This window comes from Corylus avellana, chromosome ca9 (genome assembly GCF_901000735.1).
Source record: "Corylus avellana chromosome ca9, CavTom2PMs-1.0".
NCBI lineage: Eukaryota > Viridiplantae > Streptophyta > Magnoliopsida > Fagales > Betulaceae > Corylus > Corylus avellana.
In genome coordinates, this window is record NC_081549.1 from 9,195,377 (window position 1) to 9,206,240 (window position 10,864).

The window sequence follows — 10,864 nt, forward strand, 5'->3', positions numbered from 1 at the left end:
TTATAAGAAATTTATGTCCTGTGAAAACATATTCACCTGCTTTCCTTCAAACCAAGGCCTATAAGGCACAGTTGCATTCAGTCCCAACAACTTTGCTAATTGATTTACCCGTTTCTGAGTCCTAGTAAATGGGAGAACTGCATCTTGATCTCCACTGTCACATTTCATCAAAATCACATACATCAAAAATCACAAATTGATCTTTACAATTACAACTTAACCTTTAAAATCGTGTGTTTTTTTAACACTTTTTCCTACCCGTGATTAAAACACGCAAATTTTCTTACATTTTCAAATCATAATTTTTTTTTAAAATATACTCTCACACGATACATTTTTTGCAATTTAATTTGAAAATCAAACTTTTGGTCTACAAAATTAATCTCAAAGCCAAACACACTTGAAGATCATAAAGAGCTTATTCTATATGATACCTGTACACCAAGGCCCTGATGCCTGACTTGACAAGTGTGCCCACCACATAAATTGTAGGTATCTCTCTATCTCGATCATCATACTTTAGAACCCTGAAATGAAAATGGTGAAACAAAGTTCCTAAAGATTTCTGATGTCACCTTTACCAAAGTGCCGAGCTAAGATCTTTAACAAAGATAACGCAGAGCTTATTTATTGGTACCCGTAACATTTTTTGTTATTAACTGTTTTGATCATCTTCAATGAATAAGCTTCACATCATCTTAGTACTCATCTCTTCGTAAAAAATTTAGTACTCCTAGCATTTCTCTTTTTATTATTACTTGGTGCATAAAGTCCATTGCTTGACTCCAACAAGCCGGGCATGGAGAGCCTGCTAAACATCTTTCCTGTTCAAATACTTGGCTATAGTTACTTCTGGACATACATCTTCATTTTCTTAAGCTTGCTGTAAGCATAGAGAAAAAGAAAAGGAAAAAAGTCATATGAAATATACTGGTATAAATGCAAAATCATTTAATGTAATTACATCGATTTGCAATAAGCTCTGTGTGGTATGCAAAAACAACAAATGCAAACAACTTTAGTCTAATTTTTTAACAAAAATCGTCAAATACCACATTAGCGCTAATTAGATTATGACACATATTACCTATAACTCTGTAAGACATGTTTGTTATTTGACGGTTACTATCAAAGATTTAGATGGAAGTGTATGCAGTGACCTATTTTACATACCACGAGGAGCTTTCAGAACATTTATACGGCAGAAACTTATCGCAAATTGATATAACTACGGAGACTGATTTTACATTTTTTTCGTACTCATTGAGAGAGGGTAAAATTTTACCTATTCACCAAGAGCATTTTGTTGTGAATGAAGAGATAACAAAGCTTGAATTCTTGAGCTTATGGGTTCATAAAGGGTCGCCATTTGTGACTGGTTTTCTAAACCATGGTCATTACTAAGGACATTGTACCTATCGACTGTGTTATTAAGTTCTTTTGAAAGTTGGATTACTACAGAATACAAGCAGGAGAAAGAGATTTTGTTATGATGGCCTCTCTAAAGATCTCAGAACCATTACAAACTTTAGTGAGAAGTTCATAAAGACCATCAGATATCAAGCCATGAGACCAGTAATACTCGTCCACTGAATTCAAATCTGTGTTTAATTCCAGAAGAGGATTCCCAATCTGCAATTGTACCATTTAAGAAAATAAATTTAGAAAAAAAAAAGTTTGAAGTTTTGATGGAAGTCGTATTTCCAGGCTCTACTCACAGATATCCCCTTCAAGTTGATCTTGACCTTGGACTGAACAATGAGTTGTGCAAGTTGTGGCACATGGTGACCTATACAAAAAATAAGACCATGAGTTTTGTTATATAATACATCTCAAGTCTTATGAAATACAACTACATTTTTATTTACGCCTCAAAACTTTAAAAAGTCACATCAAGGCCTCCATACTACCACCCTGCATAAGATTAGATACTTTTGCATTTTCCTCCCAAAAAACCGTTAAAGTTATTAAGAAATTACCATTAAAAAAATTAAATGCTAATCATCAATTAAATAATTACTAGATACTTTTGCATCATAGTAGAATTATTTATATGGTCTTCATTGAGAGGAATATTCTCCTCCAATAAAAAAAGTCTCTCTTTTGGTATTCAGGAAATTTAGCAAACCAGCCTTGCAGGAATATGAGACTGTCTCGTGCTTCAGAAAAGTAGGCCCAATGTCAGTTTCAAAATTGTGTGCATAAAAAAAAAATAATAAAAAAAAAAAAATTAAAGTGGAAGAGCATAAACCTGTAATCTCATCGTTCACATAGTTGTAAAATGATTTATTAGCAGAGAAAGAAAAACCAACTCCTGCTGGTGACTCCAGGTACAACATATTTGCTTCTATAACAAAGAGGGATTAACAAGTAAATAATGGCTCTATGTTCTCTTATCATTCATCTATAATATTTTTTTGGATGTTAACCATTGTTCTTCTACATATATAATTAAGGCTCTGTTTATTTTGACGTAAAATGTTTTCTTTTGGAAAATAGTTTTAACTGTGATTTTGGCCGAAAACATTTTTCAGCATTTGACACGTACAGAAATCAATGACGGTGGGCAATAACCAGTGACCTCCGACAACGACCAAAAAGGGCCAGTGACTTTCGGCAACCCCCAGAGAACTCTGATAGCAAATTATGCCGAATTTTGGTTGCGGCGTTTCACGGCAGCTAATGGTGGATTCCGACCAACGGAGAAAAATGAACTGAGAGAGAGGTATAATGCGTGGTGGAAAGAGATGTTTAAACTCAAAAATAGTTTACGGTTTTAAAAAATAGAAACTATTTTACAAAAATTTTAAAAAAATATTCCTTGGCCAATCAAAAATGTTTTCAATCGTACCAACACCGAAAAATAGGAAAAATGTTTTTGCAAAAAATATTTTACGTCGAAACAGATGGAGCCTAAGTAAATAAATCTAGCTACAAACTGTTGCACTTCCTAACAAAGTAAAACAGGAAATCATTACCACATTACTTTGTTTAATTTGGTAAAATAATGCTCATGGCAGAGCGAGGTGGTGTGGTTCTCACACAAAAAGGCAACATTTAGACGTTGGAAAGACCTTTATTCCAACTATACTCATTCCTGAGTAGATTGTCTCCACTTGGTTTAAAGGGGCCATGCTCAAGGAAAGCTCCAGCTCCAACAGATGAACAACCAAGCCCTACAAAATGAGAAAATGCAAGACCAAAAAGAAGTAAAAATGTTGAGGAAATGTAAAAGCAAGTTTAGAGTTCATTGAGTGAGACAGGAAATGCAAGTTAAAAGAACAAATTAAAATACCTCTATTTAAACCAAGAACAAGAAGCTTTGAAGCAGGCTGTGCTTCAGCTTCAACAAAGTAGTAGAAAAGAGCTCTCTGCTGCTTTTCATCTACAGTAATGTAGCCTGCGAATTGTTGGAAAACAACTTTTGCCGCTGCCCTGGCAGACTTGTGATCTTATCAGCTATGGGAAAACACTCCACAGGCATGAAAATTTGCAAGAGAGATACACATATGATGCCAATGACAGACCACTGTTGAGGCTGCAGCATGATTGAGGGAAATGAAGAGAGTATGGAGATGAAGAGAGTGATCGAGAATGGGATGGAAAGACTTTGATGGTGCTCCTTCTTATAGAGGCCCGAGTCTTCTATATGAAGTGAATTTTGAACATGCATGGATGCATAGTGAGAAATGCAGTAATTCTTTACCAATTACTGCATGATATCTATTAAGGATATAAATCCTTTTGATTAATGAGGATTTGATTTGTTATTAATTACCCTTAATTCAAGAGATTTGTTTTGTACTTGAAATTATGTTAAAGCTATGTAAATAGAGCTATATTCTCAAATCATACATAAGGAAATATATAGCCTATTAAGGCTTTAGTGTGTCGATGTAGGCTATATGCCAAACCATTTTAATTTCTGTGTATTTTTCTCTTTCTTTTATTCCATATTATTCAACTTTATATTTATCTTATTATATGTTTCTATAATTGTAAGTTGGATCTTAAAGCCACATGCAATCGTGCATGACATGTGTCCATGGAATCTACTTGGTGCATAAAGCATATGCATGCTACCATGTGTGTTGATTTTCTCCCAAACAATATAAAGTAAAGAAAATGGTAAGTATTCTCTTGGTATTAGGTATATATTATTTTTTTAAAACCAAGTAAGAGAAATAAGATAAAGTAACAATACTTTCCTTGATCACACGGGCAAGGACAGTAGCACATGTTTGCATGTCATTGGGTAACATCAAGTAGTTAATATTCCTTTACACTCTTATTTAATATTCTCTATTAAAGATTAATGACTCAAATTAAGTTCAACTCTATCAAGAGTTGATTAATTTAATTAACTATGAGGTCAACGAAAATGTCAATGTCCCAACGACTTGACAAGGTTGTTGAATGCATGAAAATACTTTTGTAAACTAGGTTAATAGGTTATTAATCATTAACCGCTGGTTAACCGCTTAGACAGTTAATGGTGGCAGTTAGTAAATTTTACTAATCGTCTAAACAGTTACGATTAGCGATTTTAGCCAATAACCATTAACTGTAACTATTTTTTCACTTTTATAAATCACTTTATTTTATTTATCAGCAGCAATTTCCATATATAGGGAGAATTGACCAAGAGACCTTCTCCCGACGAAAGTCTTTCTTGGGGATACAAGCTATGGAATAGGGTGGGTGTCATATTACGTATATTCTGCAGGTTCATTTTTTTTATTAATTATTCTTGGGCAAGATCTATTTGTGTGGCTCAATATTTTTTAGATGATTACTTACCAGAAAAAGTGTTTTTGGTATAATGGTTTTTTTCTATTTCCTAGACTTCATGAAGGTTTCTTTGATGTCTATGTCATATTTGTGACAATACAACTTATTAATTTCCATTTGTGTTATATGAGTAATGCTATACATTATTTACATTATCAAAGTCTAAAAAAAAATAATAATTAATTTATATGCACTAAATGCTATAGGAAACCAAGCCATGCACATAGAGGTGATGAGAGTGAGGTTTTGGGTTTTTTGACCCTTTGGGTTTTGAGTAGTTTTCTCCATCTTTTGAAAGTCAATTTCCTCTTAGTCCTCTCCGCCTGTGGATATATATTTATTAAGTCGAAACCACGTAAAATTTTGGTGTTCCTGTATCATTGTTTTTTTTAAAAAAAAATTCTGACTTTTTCTCCTTCCTTGGGGATATGCACTAAATGCTATAGGAAATCAAGCCACATAGACTTTGGGGTAGGGGTAAAAAGACAAGCGGTTATTAACTGACGGCTAACCGCACTAACCGCTTTTGAAGGGGGTTAGGAAAAACTGTTTACCACTAAATGCTAACCGTTAACGGCATATATGTATATATATACATAAAATGACTTCGTTTTTGTGTTTAAATATATATAAAAATGTACAAAAACCTAGAAATGATGTCGTATGTAGTAGGGTATTATAGTATTACCATAAAAATAACTTTGGTTTTTTTTCTTAATTTTTTAAAATTTTTTCTTTTAAAAGGCAGTTAGCAACTATTACGGTTATTAACCACAAACAGTGGGTTAACTGCATAGCGGTTTTTACTAACCGCCTAAGTGGTTAGGGTTAATGGTTTTAGCTAATAACCATTAACCGTAACCACATTTTCACCCATATTTTGAGGAGATGTGGGTGATGAGAGTGAGGTTTTGGGTTTCTTGACTCTTTGGGTTTTGAGTAGTTTTCTCCGTACTACTTTGTGTCCTCCATCTATTGATAGACAATTTCCTCTTAGTCCTCTCCACCTATGGATATATACTTGTTAAGTTGAACCATGTTAAATTTTGGTGTCCTATATCATTGGGTTTTTTTTATTATTATTATTCTGACTTTTTCTCGTTCCTTGGGGATCTTAAAATTATTTTGTCACAACAAATTGGTATCACAGCTCGAGTCTTTTATTTTGTGATGGCTAGTGCAAAATTTGAAGTAGAAAAGATTGATAGTCAGAATAGTTTCAGCCTTTGGTACATCAAGATCCATCCTTTGTTTTTACAACAAGGCTTGGTGAAAATTTGGGATGACGAGGCGCCATCCACATCATCAACGAAGGAAATTGTGGAATGTGAAGAAAAAGCCCAAAATGCAATTTTATTGTCTCTTTCAGAAGGAGTTTTAAGGAAAGTCACCGATAAAGAAACGGTCGCTAGACTAAAGGCCAGCTTCACCATTAGGCTGATTAGGCAATCCTATAAGGCCTCCAATTTAATAAGGCTCCCGTTAATGAATATTAATAAAGATTTTTTTACCATGAAGGAATATTTAAAGCCTTAATTACATCAATATTATTTAATTAAGTCCCCTAAATATGATAAATAAGTAATTAAAAAGGTATTAATATCATTTGATTTTCTTATAAATTTAAATCTCTCCAATATTTCGAAATAAGGTTTAAAAAATAGGTAAATATATTATAAATCCCTAAGTCAACGCTCCAAAACTATAAAATCCCTCATTTTTTTCTTCGAATTTTTACTCCCTAGGTCAATCAAAAAGACAAATTAACCCCTACCGTTACATTTTTTCCAAATATTTAACACCAGTCAGTCCCAACTAAATGCACAGTTTTGCCAAGTCAACATATTAATTTTTTATTAATTTAATTTAAAAATTAAATCTATAAAAAATAAAAATAAAAAATTGAAGGGGTGGCCGGAAAGCCACACCAAACCCTTATGGGTGGCTTGCTATAGATCTCGCCAAGCGGCTCAATGGAGAAATCATCAGCGCTGATTCTGTCCAGGTTTGGAAAGAGTTTGTTTTCAAAAAATTTATTTGTTCCCTGTTTGGCTGTTTGTTTGTGGAGAAAATGGGGGAGAAAAGAAAGAAAGTATAGGAAATTGATAATTTAATATTTTGTTTGGCAGGACCTCTGCCAGAACTCCACAAAGATTTGCCTGAGAAGTCCTTTCAATTTATCAGCAGCCTCCTTGATCTCCTTGTTTCTGTGAGAACGATTAGAAAAATAACTATTTGGCGGAATACATTCTGCTGCTTTCTCATTGATAATATATAGGTAAAGATATACAAGTATAATCAAACATCAAGATTGAAAAGATAATCTTGATGTGATAATTATCTAAGAGAGTAATTACAATTAGGAGACCTAATACAGATGAGAGGATTAAATTAAGATAATCACAAGTGTTGTCATTGAATGCAATCAGTCTTGTTTAGAGTGATATGATTGAATGCAATGACAACATCACAAGAGAGAGTTTTTGTAAAAGTGGAAGACTCATAGCCGTTGGCGACTACTCTCAAACGCACCAGTGAATGCGCTTAAGCCAACGTGTGATGTTAGGTAGCCGTTACTCCTGTGCTCGAGCCAACGCGTGATGTTAAGTAGCCGTTACTCCTGGGCTCGAGCACTATGTTGAATGCGCTCGAGCCAACTTGTGTTGCTCTACTGATCTCTACTGACTCTACTAATCTGCTTGTGTTCTTGTTGTAGTGTACTTCCTGAATAGCCCCCTTCAAACAAATGGGAGCAGAGGTGACCATTAATTTGTCTCTAAGGAACAAGAACCGTGAGGATGTGAGTCCTTTTGCAGAAATGTCTACACATTGATCAACTGTGGAAACATAGGAGGTTGCCAGGTCTTTGTGAAGAATCTTCTCTTTGATGAAATGGTAATCAACTTCTATGTGCTTGGTGCGTGCATGATAGATAGGATTAGAGGCTAGGGCAATTGCCCCTAGGTTGTCACACCATAGCCGAGGAGCTGTATGGAGTACAATATGTAATTCCTTTAGTAGCATCCTCAACCAAGAGATTTAAGCAGTGGTGATAGCCATTGCTCTTTACTCTGCTTTTGTGCTGGACCTAGATACAATTGGCTGCTTCTTAGCATGCTAGGAGATGAGGTTAGTCCCAAAGAATACACAGTAGCCTGTGGTAGATCTCCTTTCAAGTGGATTACTTGCCCAATCAGAGTCACAATAGGCATGTATTTGAAATGGTCCGGGAGTGATATGCAGGCCATGGTCTGGAGTCCCCTTGAGGTATCTCAGTACTCTTTTAGCAGCTTGAAGATGAACAATTGTATGGCAATGCAGGAATTGACAAAGCTGGTTGGCAGGGTAGGCAATGTCTGGCCTAGTAAGAGTGTAGTACTGTAAAGCTCCAACAATTTGTCTGTAAGGAATAGGGTCTGGGAGAGCATCACCATCCATCTTTGTTAACTTCTGCCCTGAGGTGCATGGGGCTGCATAAGGCTTAGCTCCAATCATGTTGACCCATGCAAGGAGATCAACTATGTACTTGCTTGGTTGAGATGTAATCTAGACTTGTCTCTCAGGACATGAATACCAAGAAAGTAGGATAAGCAGCCTCGATCTTTGAGTTTGAATTCCTGTTGTAAATGATAAACAACTGATGCAATGATAGTGGAGTAAGTACCAGTAATTATAATATCATCAACATATATGACGATAAATATATGCAGTGAATCCTGTTGGAGTATGAAAAGAGATGTGTCAACTAAAGAGCCAATGAATCCCAGGTGAAGGAGAGCCTGTGAGAGTCTCTGAAACCAAGCTCTAGTTGCTCATTTTAGGCCATAGAGATTCTTTTTGAGTTTGCAAACATGACTAGGGAGCATACTGTCCACAAAACCAGCAAGTTGTTCCATGAATACTTCTTCAGATAAGTGACCATGTAGAAATGTATTGGATACATCCAATTGTTTGAGTGACCAATTGTAATGGACTGCTAGAGAAAGAAGTATGCATAGGGTAGCTGGTTTGATGACTGGACTAAAAGTGTCCTTATAGTCTATTCTATCTCTTTATTGAAAGCCTTTAGCCACAAGTCTAGCTTTGTATCTCTCTAGTGATCCATCTAAGTGTTGTTTCACCTTGTACACCCATTTGTTCTTGATTATGTTGCGGTTTGATGGTCTAGGACAGAATGACCAAGTGCCATTATCAAGAAGAGCTTGGATTTCACTTTCCATAGCAGCAAACCAATGGAGAATAATAGTAGCCTTAGCAAAGGTAGTTTGGACTAGAGGGAGAATAAAGCTGGGCATGGCCTTAAGAGGATGTTTTGTTGATTTAAGAGAGTGGTATAGTTTGTAATCTGGAAAGGTTTAGGTTTGGAGAATCCTGTCATTGATCTGATAACCATATGTGGAGATGGAGGTTCAGGTGAAGGGGATATGGCTTGAAGTAAGGAGGCATCAAAAGAGAGGACAACATGGTCTGGCTAAGGTGCTAAAGCTAAAGGGGGTTCATCAAGATGGAAAATGGATGTAGGAGATTGATCAGGTGACTAAATGTTGGGAGATGCATCCTGAGATAAGCGGCTGTCATTGAGGGGTGATGATGAGGATGGTGTATTGATAGGTAAGGGTGTGCTGCTGTCATTGAGGGGTGGTGATGAAGATGGTGTATTGTTTGGTAAGGGTGTGGATGGTATGACAGTAGTATGATCATTGACAGATAACTGAGTTTGAATATCATCAATACTTTCTAGTCTTGGTTGAAAATTCTATATACGACACAAAACAACACATATTTTGAATGTATAGGTGTTTCACACAATTTATGCGGAAATAGATCTGACCTAACAATTAATAAACAACCAAAAATATATGAAACAATAAACAATAAACAACACAGATATTTTGTTTACGAAGAGGAAATCAATTAGAGAACTCACTAATTGTAAAACTTCTCTGGGGCAGCCAAACCCAGGAAATCAACTAACTTAGTAAAAGAATAAAGGATTACAAGACGTTCACACTTACAAAACCTTTGCAATTGACACGATCTTGTATAAGACAAGTGACTCACTTGCCTTCTACCGCAGTAACCCTTTCCAAAGACAGCTGGCACAATCCTTCTACGTGATCTCCTTTCACCGAAACTCCGGTTGATTTCACTTCAACAATCAACAAGTAAAAATAAATGATCACTCTAAGAGAGAGAATAGACTTTCTATATCACAGACTCTCTTAGCACACGATGGCGAATTCTAGATGCAAAAATTCATAGTAATACAGATCTGTAGAGATCTATATATATAATATAAAGACCCCTAGTCCAATTGGGACTCAAATTACATTTAAATTAAACCTAACAGACTACGGGCCTTCCAGACGGTAAATGGGCTCGTCCGGACGGGGCTCTTAAAGCACGGGAAATATTGTTCTCGTAAGTGGTTGTCTGGACGCTGTTGCAGACGGGCTTGCAGACGAGGCTCTCGGGATAAAACAAACTATGCAACTTTTAAATCTCGTTCGGACGGCTATGAATCTCGTTCGAACGCCCATAGTGATTTGGCACTTTGAATCCATTTTGCTCACCGAACATTTAGCCAACACTTAAAACTTACATTGGTGATGAAGCATTTATAAAAATAAAGTGAGAGGGATCAAGGACAATACCTAATTTGAGAGAATCAACCTTTGCAGGAGTAGTAGTGGCTGCTCCACCCTGAGCAGGAAACAGCACTTCATCAAATACTACATGTCTGGAAACATAAATCTGGTTGGAAGTGGGATCAAGGCATTTATACCACCCTTTTTGATTTGAGATGTAACCTAAAAAGACACATTGCTTGCTTCTAAACTCTTATTTGTGTTTGGTGTAAGGCTTTATGAGAGGATAGCAAGCACAACCAAAGCTTTTCAAGAGAGTATAGTCAGGTGCTTTTTGGAAGAGTTTGATGAAAGGACTAAAGTTTTTGAGAGTAGGTGTAGGTAATCTGTTTATAAGGTAAACATAGGTACTAACAGCTTCTACCCAATACTTTAAAGGAAGGTGTGATAGAGCTAAAAGGTTAAGGCTAGTTTCTATGACATGT

At 35.8% G+C, this 10,864-nt stretch overlaps 1 pseudogene; it reads right to left on the reverse strand.

Moving 5' to 3' along the window:
- On the reverse strand, positions 1-8,286 carry LOC132162264 (serine carboxypeptidase-like 45; annotated as a pseudogene).
- Between the last annotated feature and the right edge of the window lie 2,578 nt (positions 8,287-10,864).